A 14,665-nucleotide genomic window follows, 5' to 3' on the forward strand; every position below is an offset into this window, starting at 1 on the left:
TGCAGCTCCCCTGGCAGTGAGACCACTGGGTAAGTAATCATTACCCTCAGGACTTTGAAGGCAGTATGTTTCCACAGACTGTCTTAACAGTGTTATAGCTGGAAGGCTTTGTTTCTCAGTGAACCTCATGCAAATTCCTCATTTCCAAGGCACTTCCCTGGCTGAAACTTCCCTTTCTCTCTTACTCAAAGCAATATAGCTGTTTTCTCTGGTTGGTGGTCTGATTTTTTTGGGCCTTTTGTTTTTGCTTTTGCTTTTCTTCTTTCAATTTTATTTTTGAGATTGATCTTGTTCAGTGACTGCCAGGCCAGCACTGGAACATTAGCTTCTAAACCAATTTGGGAGCCTTTGTAAAGGTTAGTTTTGCCTATTCTTGTTTCTGTTTCTGATAGAAGCTGGATCAAAGCACTGTGGTTATTTGCTGTCACATGGTCTGGAGCCATCAGCACAGGAAGGACATGGACCTGATGGAGACAGTCCAGAGCCATGAAAATGACTGGGGGGCTGGAGCACCTCTGCTATGAAGACAGGCTGAGGGAGCTGGAGTTGTTCATCCTGGAGAGGAGAAGGCTCCTGGGACACCATAAAGCAGCCTTTCTGATCCCAGAAGGGGGCTTACAAGAAAGTTGGGAAAGGACTTTTTACAAGGGCTTGGAGTTATAGGATGAGAGGCAATGGCTTTGAGCCATTGACGGGAAGAGGGGAGATTTAGATTGGAAATTAGGAAGAAATTCTTTCCAGTGAAGGTGGTGAGACACTGGAACAGGTTGCCCAGGAGGTTGTGGGTGCCTCCTCCCTGGAGATGTTCAAGGCCAGGTTGGATGAGGCCTTGAGCAACCTGGTCTAGTGGAAGGTGTCCCTGTCCATAGCAGGGATTTGGAATTAGATGATGATTAAGTTTCCTTCTGATCCAAACCAATCTATAAACCTATGAATCTCTGTTCTTAAGGATCAGCCCATGGGGGAACAATCAGGGATGACAGTTAAACTATTAAGAAATGTGGCACTAAGGATACTGTGAAATTATGCATTATATATCTAATATAACCTGCTAAAATATGACTACAAAATACTTATAGTGATATAAACATTAGATGAGTCAAACTGATTCAAAACACCTATAAAATGCAATGAAGTTTGCTCAATGAATCCCAGCATGCTCCAATTAAAACACTCAGCACTTTTGCTGACACATCCATCAAACTGCTAGGCTGTGAATATTTTTTGTAGTGCTGTGGTGTGATTGTGCTTGCAATGCCTGGGTCAGGTGGCTGCTCTTGGAAGCTGGAGGATTGAAGTTTGCATTGCTTCAACATATGGGCTCAGGGGAAATGTGTGTTTGTAGGTGAGAAGTTTCTGTGTGACACATCCAATTCAACCAAGCATTATTCACTGTTTTGTCAACGCTTCCTCTAAGTGTTTGAAGAAGTTATTTAAGAACTGCAGGAGTGGGGGGAAGAAAAATGTTGATTTGAAACATAATGGATGTGTGGAGAAGTAAACAAAAAGTGGTGTGGATGACAGATTTTTTTATTGCTATGGAATGAATAATGTTTTAATCCTTTACACAGAAGAAGGGGTGAGGGAACAAAATAAATCTCGTAAAGGTCACAGGTGGTGCTTTGTCTTCATAATAAAAAAGTTTAGCTTCACAGTTTATTAAGAGCCCTATTTTTCTCCTTCTTCTGCTCTCTGTAATATGACTTCCAGTCTTATTTCTTTCTTCTTTGTGTTATTTAGACGAGCCAGGAAACTATTTTCTTTGTCAGCTTTTAACATAGTGAATTATTTTGTACAGAGCTGTTCTAGAGCTGCTGGCTTGGGAACAGTGAAGTTTTCAGCAGCAGTAATATCAATATCCTTTCCATTGTTTCTTTCACTTGGCTAGAACTCCTGCTTCTACAATAATAATATTAAGGCCATCAGCTCTAGGTGCTCAAATTGATGAAAATGAAGAAAATTTGATAAAGGAATTGGACTAACAAGAACAGTGAGCTTGACCTCAGTGTAGTGTTTCCTGACTAAAAAGAAAACCAAAACCTGGAGGAAAATAATGGAATCATTAATACCATTGAAATGTTGAGGTTGAAAGAGGGCTTTGAGATCATGAAGTCCAACCACTTGCATAGATCTCACAACCCCATCACTGCTGCTAAACCACTGCCATTAAACCATGTCCCTCAGCACCACATCCATGCTTCTTTTAAATATTTCTAGGGATGGTAACTTCACCACCTCCCTGGGCAGCCTGTTCCATTGCCTGAGAATCCTTTCAGGGGAGAAATGTTTTCCTAATATCCATCCTGAACCTCCCTTGGCACAACTTGGGGCCATTTCCTCTTGTCGTGTCGCTTGTTGAAATACACAGATTCAGCCCCAAACCACCACCAATTAATATGTAAAAAAGTTTCATCTTTTCAGTCCATGTGTTGAGGTTCTGTTTAAAATTGATGGTGACTTCTTGTCAGGCTTGCTTTCCTGCAGCAGAAGATTGATGCTTTGTATAAATTTTGTCTGCCTTGGAGCACTTTTCTTTCTGTCTGGGAAGAAATTTTCCATTTGTTATGCATATTTCACCCATGAGAAAAAGCTTAAGAAATGTGTGATAATAATGCTTGGATTTAGGTTTGTTTTTTAAAAAAAAAAACTTTGTGTTTGGGAAATTAAAAAATATCTACGGGTGTCAAGGGTCAGGGCTGTGCTGGGCTGGCCACTAGATGAATCTAAGACCCTCTCCATGAACCCCTTTGCCTTCACAGGTTCATAGAATGGTTTAGCTTGGAAGAAATCTCAAAGATTACCTAGTTCCATGGGCAGGGACACTTCTCACTAAACCACATTGCTCAAGGCCTCATCCAGCCTGGCTTTGAACATCTCCAGGGAGGGGACATCCACTGTATTCCTCTGTACTCCTGAAAAACTGAGCTTTTGCTTGTGATTTCTACTGCTTTACTGATGTCAACAGGCTCTTCTGTCTTCCCTTTAAGAGGCATTTGAAGACAGATTCCATGAAGTTATCTGGATACATGTGGCATTTCCCTTCAAAGGCTAAAAGGAAATGAGAAAGAAGATGTGGTGCATGGATCTTATGGGAATGACTACAGGTATCTTTGGATTTTAAAGATCTTATTCCAGCTTTCATCATTTGGTCAGGCATTGAAACAGGCTGCTCAGGGAGGTGGTGGAGTCACCATCCCTGGAGGTGTTCAACTAATGTGTGGATGTGGCACTTGGGGACATGGTTTAATGGCCATGGTGGTCTTAAGTGGATGGTTAGACTTGATGATCTTAGAGGGCTTTTCCAGCCCAAATAGTTCCATGATTATGATTTATATTCTCTTCAGACTGAGCTTATCAAATGCTGGTTTCTGTTCTTCAAGTCAGAATGGTCTTTAATGAAAAAGGACACACATTGTGAAATGTGGAAAAACATTCAAATACTTAAATATAAATTGTGAATGATTCTTTGCTTGTAGGAAAGTCCTTCTTCCTCTCCAGCACCCTTGACAAAGAGATGTCACATTAAAAATGACTGATCATTTTTTCTGTTTTCTTTGCTTATTTTGTTGTTAATTCTGAGGCAAAGAGCATGAGAACTATGTATATTTTCAAACAGCTGTGATTTAAGTTTGGAGGTCAGGGTGAGAAGTATATTTCTAAAGGTACCTTAAGTCTTCATTTTTATTACAACAAATACAACACTGAGGCATTCCTGAGGTAGATTTAACATCTAGATCTACAGGAGTGAATCCGATGATTTACCTCAGCCCTCAAAAAGCAACTTCTTTTATTTTTTCTTTTCTTTTTTTTTTTTTCATGTTGTCTTGTATAACATAAGTGGTTTAACTGTGTTACAAAATCGGATTAATTTGTAGGAAAACATCCACTTGACATTTGCAAGAGTCTAAGCACTGACTTCCTGGGAACAAGGTTGATTTCCAAGCACTTTTATCATGGGAACATAGGCTGCAAAGCCTCAATAGCTCAACAAAGCTCCTTAAGTAACTAGTTTAAATTGCTACTAAATTCCTTAGACAGGAGTCTGCTGTGATGGGAGATTTTGAATGTGCTGCTAAACTGAAGGACATAAACTTCAGCTAGATCTTTCAAATGCAACTAGAACTCACCTTTAATTTTGTTTCAACATCAGAATGATGTCATTTTCCTTTTTTCTTTTTAAAATAATAAAGAAGCATAAGAGCAAATGGTGCAAGATTTTTCACAAGCACAGTCCAAGAAAAGCCCTGAAAGGAACCTGCAGCAAAGATGGAGAGGAACTTTTCATAAGGGTGTCTAGAGACAGAACAAGGGGGAATGGTTTGAAGCTGAAGGAGAGCAGGGTGAGACTGGATCTTTGGCAGAAGTTCTTCAATATAAGGGTGGTAAGACTCTTAAAAAAAAAAAAAAAGAGAGATTAATTTTTTAATTCAAGTAGTACTCGTGTAGTGGTAGTAGTAGTGCTTATAATATGCCATAAGCAGAGGTGTTCTCATGTCACAAAGTAGGTCACCACTCTCATTACCAGCAATCATAGCAAAAGTCAAAAAAAAAGAAAAAAAAATATTTTCAATATTCCAGATTAACAAAATGAAATCATCATCTCATACATCATAAGGCAGGATGATGATGATGATGATGATGATGATGATGATGATGATGATGATGATAAGAATAATAATAATACACAAATAATAATGACAACAACAATAATAATAATAAATGACAAATAGCAACAACAACAACAATAATAATAATAATAATAATAATAATAATAATAATAATAATAATAATATCTTGCTCCTCTAACTTACCCTGAGCAGTGTTTTGCAGCCCAATAGGGTTGTGCAAGGCCTAAACCACAATGCTTAAGACCAACCAAATTAATGTGGGAATTCAGAGAGGCCATCCAGAAGGTCTCTTTGGTTTGCCAGCAGAAGGCGTGCAGCTCATGGCCAGGCCACTGCACAAGCAAGAGGCTGTTCTGCTCAGCCTGATTTCTTTCCAGGCCTTAGAGTGTCACTGGACTGCAGCTCTCCCTCTCTTTTGACACCACACTGTTGCATGTCTTTGTTAGATCACCCTCAAACTACTTCAAACGTCCTCCAGAGTGGGCTGCTGTAAAGGCTTGGCAATTACCTCCAGCACGGGCAGGGTACAGTAGGGCAATTACTACGAAGTTTGGGTGGAGGGGTTCTGATCCTTCCCGCTGCTTCACTGTGCACAAACTGCTGCTTGGCGTTTTGATGGAGTTCAAGGGCCCAGTCTTCATGTTTAAAGCCCTTAATAGAGCGGGTCACACGCTCTGGCTGGAATTCTGATCCATGGGGATCTTTCACCTCGCCTTGGGAGATCTGAGGGAAAAGGTTAATCGTTGTGAGGTGTAGAAAGAAAGCTTCTGTTTGGCTCGCAGCTTTGTGGCTGTGCCTTCAGATCTGTCAAATGGACAGATCTGAACTAGTGTGGACTTGGGGTCTTGAAAGAGCCATAAAGACTTTCTTTATCTTTATGGATATTGGGGAAGCACCTGATTCCTCTTGACATTTTTTTCCTTGAGGCTAAAGGTTGAAATAGAAAGAGCTCAGCACAGCTGTAGCTACAGGCCTGTACTTTCAGAATATGGTCTTAGCATGGCCTGTGTCACAGAAGCACACAGAGTCAGAGTTGTTTCATTTGGAAAAGGTCTGTAGGATCATCGAGTCCAAGCATCAATCCAATATCACCATGGCCATGACCCAAAATTCCGTGTCCACAGGTTTCTTGAACACCTCCAGAGATAAGGATTCAACGCCTCCCTAGGCAGCCTGTTCCAATGCCCGACCACTCTTGCAGAAAAGAAATTGTTCCTAATCTCCAATTTAAGGCTCCCCTGGCACAAGCTCAGGCCAATTCCTTTCATCCTATCATCTCTTACTAGGGAGAAGAGACCAATCTCCATCACACTGCAACCTTCTTTCAGGGAGCTGTAGAAAGCAATGATGTCTCTCCTCAGGCTCCTATTCTCCATACTAAACAATCCTAGTTCCTTCAGCTGCTCCTCACCAGCTTTGTTCTCCAGAACCTTTTCCAGCTTTATTGCCCTTCTCTGTTGCTCCTTCAGTCTTATCAGCTGCACCACTCAGCTTGGTGTCATCTGCAGACTTGCTGAGGGTGCCTCAATCTCACTGTCTATAACATTGATGAAGATATTGAGCAGAACTGTAGACATGATGCTGTTCAGACAAAATTTTGTGGCAATTCATCTCCAAGTCACCACTAACAATTTCCTTACAGTTATTGAGCATCATTTAAACTTCTCATGGCTTTAAAAAAAAAAACAAAACACATCATGCTTTTTGGGGTGATTTCCTTTCCTTCTAATATAAACATTTTATTCACAAGTTATAATTCAACTACAACTTAAAACTCTTGAGGAGGCATAAAAGTGCTTGTTGTGCCTGGACAGCATGAGAGAATTACAGATGAGAACCTTGGATAATAAGCCAGGATATAGGAATTATTTTTATTTATGCAAATGAGTATTTTATTGCACTGAGCACAATGTGTTTAAGTTCTGAGTGGCTTTAAAATCAAATTTATTTCTGTGGGTATAAGGACATAATTGAAAGTTTACAAGAAAGAGATGATCAGTGTTCTCTTGCCTGTAGTAATAAGAGTCTGTAAGTTTTGAACAAATGGAAAATGAGCTGAGGAGAAAGTGAGATAAATTTACATCCACTCCCCATTAAGCACTGTGGAAAGAGTGTGAAAGGCACATTTCCAAACAATCATCATGATCAGCATGGAGACCAACATTTACCCATGTATTTACCCATGTAGTTACCTGGTCTTCTGAGGAGCAGCTGGGAAGCTGGGGTTGTTCAGCCTGGAGAAAAGCAGGCAGAGGGGAGACCCTCTTGCTTCCTACAACTCCCTGAAAGGAGGTTCTAATGAGGTAGGGCTTAGTCTCTTCTCCCAAGAAACAAACAACAGGACAAGATGAAATGGACTCAAGTTGCTCCAGGGGATGTTTAGTTTGGACACTAGGAAAAATTTCTTTCCCCAAAGGGTTGTCAAACCCTGGACCAGGTTTCTCAAGGAAGTGTTGAAGTCCCTATCCCTAGAGAGAATTAAAAGCCATACAGATGTTGTGCTGAGAGACATAGTTTAGTGGTGACCTGTCAGTGCTGGGTTAATAGCTGGACTTGATGACCTTAAAGATCTCTTCCAATGAAAATAATTCTATGATCCTATGATTTTGCATACTTAAATGCCTAGGCACAGATGATAAAAGCAGTCATCTCAGAAATAATATTAATTAGATTGTCTTGTTTAAAGAACATCACAAAACAACCCCTAATCTTTCTTAATATACTCAGGATTTGGAAATTCCTATTTGGTTGTTGTAGGTTAATATTATTCTGATAAGTTTTAACCAATGCCTGAATTAGTAAACTGAGAACTCATTATGTTACATGGTCAACTCTTATGAAGACTCTTTTCCTATCTTAGAAGAAAATAAATTATTGAAAGCTGAAAAAAGAGGAACAAAAGGAAAAGCCTCTCTGATGTGAGTGTGCTGGAGCTGTGCAGCAAGCTGCCCAGAGAGGTTGTGGAGTCTCCTTCTCTTCAGCAGTGCCAAATCCACCTGGACATTGTGACCCTGGGCAAGCTGCTGTGGGTGACCCTGCTTTAGCAGAGGGGTTGGATTGGATGATCCTCAGAGGTACCTTCCAGCCCCTACTATGTTTGGGTTCTCTGATATGGTCTAATTTTCTTTCTCCAAACTAGTCTTAGAAACTATTTGATCAGTTATTGGCTAAAGAAGTGATACTGGATAACAAAGCCTATGAAACTGACTAGAAGCTAAAATTAGTCAACCTCCCCAGAGATATTTGATTAAAACTTCCAAGGGTGAATCACAGAATATATCTGGTGGGAAGACACCTCCAAAATCATCCAGTCCAACCTTCTATCCAGAACAGAAAGGTCAGCACTAAACCATATCCTTAAGTGCCAGATCCACACACCACTTGAACAGCCCCACTGATGGTGACTCCAGTACTGCCCTGGGCAGGCCATTCCAATGTTTGAGAACTTTTTCAGTGAAGAAATATTTCCTAACATCCAGCCTGAACCTCCCCTGGTCCAGTTTGTAACCACTTCCTCTGATCCTGTAGCCTGATGTCAAGGAGAAGAGGCTTCCCCCTCCTTGCTCCAACCTCCCTTCAGGTAGTTGTACAGAGTGATGAGGTCTCTCCTCAGCCTCCTCTTCTCCAGACTGAACAACCCCAGCTCTCCCAGATGCTCCTCATAGGCCATGTGCTCCAGACCCTTCACCAGCCTTGTTGCCCTTCTCTGGGCACACCCCAGCCTCTCAATGTGCTTCCTGTAGTGAGTGCCCCAGAAAAATATATCCATAGATGGCAGCTTGATTGAGACTTGCAAGTAAAGACTTCTTACATCTTCCAAAATACGCAAACTTTGGATGATATTTCTCTTGGAATTTTGAAATAAGTGGGGAAGGAGGGAGGTGATTGGTGGTTTCTGGTGGGTTTTTCAGGGATAGAAGATAGAAGATAACATATAATCAGGTTCTGGTGGAGACTTGTAAGCAAAAATGCATGATGTATCAGTTTAATAATTTATTTTGCAGGCAGTCATATTATTTTGACAGCTTCATAACAAACATATCATTTAGATTTAAATCTCATAGGGGTTTGTATGAGAGTTTGGGGTAAAGTAGCATTGTGAGGAAAATTTAAGATAAGATTTCTTATCTTAAAAGTGGTGAGAAACTAGAACAGGTTGTGGATGCCCCCTCCCTGAGGCATACAAAGCCAGGTTGGATGAAGCTTTGAGCAACCTAGACTACTGTGAGGTGTCCCTGCCCATGGTGGGGAGGGTGGAACTAGATGATGTTTAATGTCCCTTTGAGCTCAAACTGTTCTGTGAGCCTATGATTCTATGATAAAACTTACCAGAAGAATTATCTGCAGTGATAATTACAGGAAAGAAAAAAAAATCCTGAAGGAAACAACCTGTTTTACAAGGAAGCTGATTTGACATTTAGAGGCTGTGGCAAAAGTTGAAACCTGGCCTTTTCTAGTGCATTTTGAAAGAATCATGGACAACAGGCAAATTGTTTTCCCAACTGAAGTAACTTTTCTTGACAATGGAGAAGAATGAACTGGTCACAGTAAATTATTCATCATATGCACTTGAATACATAGTATTAACATCAGATTCATACTTTGATTTCATGATTTATTTAAAGTGAACCATGTGGATGTTATTCTCAAAGGGAAGGCAGTTTTCTCCCTCTCAGCCCTGATCATATGCATGGTCCCCATCCAGTGTGCCAGCAGTGTCACTCCTGCTGGGAGCTGTACGAGCAAACTGGTCTGTCTGAAAGCTAATGAGCCAGAGTACAAGTCCTGGGAAGAAAACACCCATTTGCTCAGCATCTCACAGCAACATCTGTCATGGTTTACCCCCAGCCAGCAACTCACAGCATCACACAGATCCTCCCACACTCCTCCTCCCTCCTAGTGGGGTAAGGAGGAGAGCTGAGAAAAAGCAAAACTTGTGGGCTGACATGAGAACTGTCTAATAACACAAAATGAAATATAAGAAAAACAGTAGAAATATATATACATACAAATATTAATATTATTTCTAATAGCAAGATTACTATTACTAGTAATATCATAATAATAACAGCAACAACAATTATAATAATAATAATAATAATGAAAAGGAGAATAACAAGAGAGAAAAATCAAACCCAAGAAAGGCAAGTAGTGCACAATGCAATTGCTCACCACCCACTGACTGATTCTTGAGCATCAATCAGCCCCTCCCAGCCAATTATTCCCAGTTTATATACTGGGCATGACATCCTATAAATGGGAATATCCTTTTAGCCAGTTCAGGTCAGTTGTCATGACTCTGTCCCCTCTCAACTTCCTCTTGGTAGCAGAGCATGGGAAACTGAAGAATCCTTGACTTAGGATAAGCACTACTGAGCAACAAATTAACATCAGTTATCAGTATAATCACATAATCCCAGAATCCCAGCACAAGGAGAGTTGGAAGGCACCTCTGAGGATCAGCCAATCCAAGCCATCCTGCTGCAGCAAGATCACCCACAGCAGCTTGCCCAGGAGCGCAATGCCCAGGTGGGTTTGGAGTCTCTCCAGACAAGAAGACTCCACAACCTCTCTGGGTAGTCTGCTCCAGAGCTCCAGCACCCTCACAGCAAAGAAGTTTCTCCTTATTATAATTCTCACAGTAAATCCAAATCCAAGCACTGCACCAGTTACCAGGAAGAAAATTAACTCCATCCCAGCCAAAACCAGGACAACAGTTAAGTTACTGGGACAACTGCAGCTGTTGCTAGGCAATGACTGATGTGATTCATAGCCTGTGTTTGCACATAAAGAATATGCTTATAATTGGCAATCACAGATGTGCAAAATTCTGCAGTCAATATCTTTTCAGTGTTTCTTTCAACATGCTAAACTTTCTGTCTGGTAGAAAAATTGTCTAAGCTATCAGAATTCATATGAGAAAGTCAATAATTAAATATTATATGTAAAATTTAAAACTTTGCAGGTTTTTGTGTAGTTTTTCTAGCAGAGGTTCCTTTACATTAGAAGTAGACTTCATTTTGAAAAGACAGGAAGAATTTCTGATTGCTTTTTGGTTTTTAGCAATTCATTTAGTGATCACAAGAACATTTATTTGCAAAGGTAAACTGTGTCTGGTTCTGGTGGCATAAGAGGGAATGGATTAAAGCTTGGGGAGTGCAGATTTACACTGGATGTTAGGAAGAAATTCTTTACATTGAGGGTGGTGAGACACTGGAATAGGTTGCTCATGGAGGTCATGGATGCCCCCTCCCTTGAGGTGTTCAAAGCCAGATTGGATGAGGCCTTGAGCAAGCTGGTCTAATGCAAGATGTCCTTGCCCATGGCAGGGGTCTTAGAACTAGATGATCTTCCAACCTAAAGCATTCTATGAATCTATGAAGACTGCTCCATGATTTGCATGGAACAAATATAATAGGACAAAACATAAATGTTACAACTTGAGGGCTACCTCTGGAATTGAATCCCTGAAACCTCTGGCATCAATACTACTAGGCTTCTCTAACCACCATTGTTAACAGTATATATCTAGGTTCTGTTCTCACTATTAACTCACAGAACTCAGGATTTAAGTTGCTTTTGAAGAATACCTTTGGTGATGAGAAACTTGTTCTAAACATTGGATTTTCATCCTTTCAAACCATTGACTTGCAGTTGCTGCATGAAAAGTACAATTGATTTCCCTTTAGCTGGGGTGGAATTTAGGCTCAGGTGATAATTGAGTGGAGTGAGTGATGTGGAGCACAATGAATCACCCTTCTGCTGCTCCCTCCATCTTGGGTGATGCAGGGGGAGGTGGAGACTCGCTGGAAATAAAATTCCCATGCTTCTCTTCAGTCAATTCACTGCAAGTATCATCTGGCAGAGTCACTAAGGGATGCTTTTAAGCAGAAGCAGGGGGTGAATGACCAGCCATAAAGCTTCTCTAATGAATTAAATTACAGCAGTGATACTTTCTTATTGTTCCAGACAGTAGTGCCTGATACTCAACAGCCCATGGGCACTAATAATGAGCCAGTAACACAATCTTAGCTGATGTCAGTTATTGCTTCCCTATTCCCCCTGTCAGCCAAGGATTTTAGAGTCATAGATTGGGACTTCTGGTCCGAAATACATTTGAAGAGGTCAAGAGGTGTAATTGGGAATCTTCTGGGATAGATTTTCAACTCCTATGAAAGATAAATCACAGGAAACAATGCCCTATTTCATAGCATTTTTCCTTCTTTGACCATTCAAAAAAGGTCTTAAAGGCATTTTTAGTAACTTCTGTCATGTTATTGTCACAGTTTCTGTTGCTGGACTTTTCTTGCGTGGCACCAATACTGTGTATGATGTGGATCTGCATTCTGAATTAGTTGCTTTTACTATTGTGTTTGCATTTTGGTGTTTAAGCTACTAAGTTCAAGATTTTATCACTTCATTTTGAGTTGACTTGAAGCTGTACAGAGCAGCTCCCTGCTTTTCCTTTAATTCAGTTAAACCTTGGATACAAGCAACTGCAGAATAATATTACTTTACGGCTTTTTTTCTCTTCCTGCAGTATATTTTAATTTGGAGAGGGGAACTATGTATCTGTCTTAATTTACATGAGGCACTACTTTGGAGGCTTCTTGTGCTTCCTTGATTGTTTGGAATTTTTCTTCAGTTTTGGGGATTCTTTTAAGATATGCTGCTCTGAACATCAAGCTCTGGGCTTGATTGTGGGGGCTGTTTTTTTGGAAAACTGCTGTTGAAACAATGTGCTCCAGCCCCTGACCATTTTCATGGCTCTGCTCTAGACACACTTTATTAGGTGCATGTCCTTCCTGTTTTGAGGGCTTCAGAGATGGATGAAGTACTCCAGATGAGAGAAGAGAGGCAGAATCTCGATCTGCTGGTCATGATGGTCTTGATGCAGTCTAGGATCTCACTGGCCTTCTGGGTTGCAAGTGCACACCATTGGCTCATGTCCAGCTTCTCAAACATCATCACTGCCCAGTCATTTTCCACAGGGCTGCTCTCAATCTCATCATCCCCCAGCTAGGGGATATCTAGGATTGCACTGACCTAGGTGCAAAACCTTACACTTTGCCTTATTGAACCTCATGAGATTCTCCTCAGCCTATCTCTCCAGCCTGCCCAGGTCCCTCTGGATGACACCCATCTCATCCTTCAGACATATAACTGCTTGTCAAGAATAAATATTTCCGAAGATAAAATACTTTTGCCGTTTTATGATACTTACTCTTTTAATTGACCTTATAATGATGTTTGATGAAATCCTAACGGGGTCTGATTCATGTTTTGTGGATGCCAGTGGAGCTTTGTGGGGTGGCTTTGATCCTCCATATGGAGCTCATCTCCGAGCAGAGGTCTGTGAAGGGGAGGTGTAAGAGTAGTTCAATCACTGTCAAAAATCAGAGTAGTTAGGCCAATCCCCACCTCACTGTAATTACATTGAGGAGTGGGTTAATTTTTGATCAGTCTCTCATTTACTCCAAGACACATCGTGTTAATGGACACACTGACACACTGAGATAGACCCTTTATGAGGGGTGATGGACTCTACTGCCATTACATTTTAATGCATCATTAATTTTCCAGGCAGATGTAAAACAAGGACTATGCTATCCTGTTCCTCATTCCCAAGGTTGACCTAAAAGTCAGTGACCTGTCTTGATTGAGTAGTCATTAAAACAGTCTATACTATAGTCACTTTAATCTTCAGAGCATATAAATATTAGGAGTAAAAAAAAAAAATCTCATGCAAATTTTGCCTTAAGACTCCATCTTATTAATTTCTACTGTTAAAATAATGCACAGACTTCCCTTCAAATGTACCTGAGAGAATCTTTTAGATTCCTTTATCTTCTTTGTACAAGGTGAACCCCCCCCCAACCCCCCCAAAGGATTTGCATCATGGTAAAAACGTCTCAGTCTGGAAAGATTTAACTGTACTCAATATTTAAGTACAGAAATGATGACCCCCTGTTGGAAATTTTTGGGGATGCAAGAGAAAAAAAGTGCTTAACCATAGGACAAAAAAATTAAAAATTAAAAGAATAGAGAGGACACAGAATTCTTGGAGCAAGTCCAGAGGAGTGCCACAAAGGTGATCCAAGGATAAGCTGAGGGAGCTGGGGTTGTTCAGCCTGGAGAAGAGAAGAGTCCAGGGGGACCTTAGAGCTTCTTTCCAGTACCTGAAGAGATCCTACAGGAAGGCTGGAGAGGGACTTTTCACAAGGGTGTCTAGAAACAGGACAAGGGGGAATGGTTTGAAGCTGAGGGAGAGCAGAGTTAGACTGGATCTTAGGAAGAAGTTCTCTAGTACAAGAATGGTGAGACTCTGGAAAAGGTTGTCCAGGTTGGTTGTGGATGCCTCTTCCCTGGAGGCCAGGCTAGATGAGGCCTTGAGCAGGTGAGTGTACTTCAGAGGTGTCCCTGCCCATGGCAGGGAGGTTGGGGAAGATTATAGTCAGAATTCCCTTTGAATCCCTACCACACTGAGATTCTGAGAATCTGTGATATCCTGAAAACATCAATAGGTGCAGAAAATGGAGGTCAGAGGTGGAAAGAGCCTCATCTGATCCTACTTCACCTGAATACAAACATTGAATTCATTCATGGTCCTAACACACTCTTTTTTTTTTTCTTTTGTTTTTTTTTTTTTCATGCAGTGTGACATTTTTGTCTTAAGGGAGTAGGCTTCAGCAAAGACTGAAGCTTTAATTGCAGTAAGTCACTACAATTTCTGCAATCCTTAAAATCTGTAGATGTGCATCACAGAAGTGTTTGGTTGAAAAGGATCTTTAAAGGTACTTTAGTCCATCTTGGCACTTTTGCACTTTTTTTTTTTGTATTCTTTTAAAAATTGTTTTGTACTTTTTTACTTTTTTACTTTCATACATCTGATGTTGCCATGCAACAGAATAATGAAGTAGGTGACTAGTAACAGTCTCTTCTAGCTTTGTTTTCTGTGATTGTAATCCTCTCTGATGGTCTTAGAAAACAAAGCAAAGCGCTTTGACCTGGCATGCAAGATCTTGCCATGGACCAGT

Source organism: Indicator indicator, chromosome 10 (genome assembly GCF_027791375.1).
Source record: "Indicator indicator isolate 239-I01 chromosome 10, UM_Iind_1.1, whole genome shotgun sequence".
Classification (NCBI taxonomy): Eukaryota; Metazoa; Chordata; class Aves; order Piciformes; family Indicatoridae; genus Indicator; species Indicator indicator.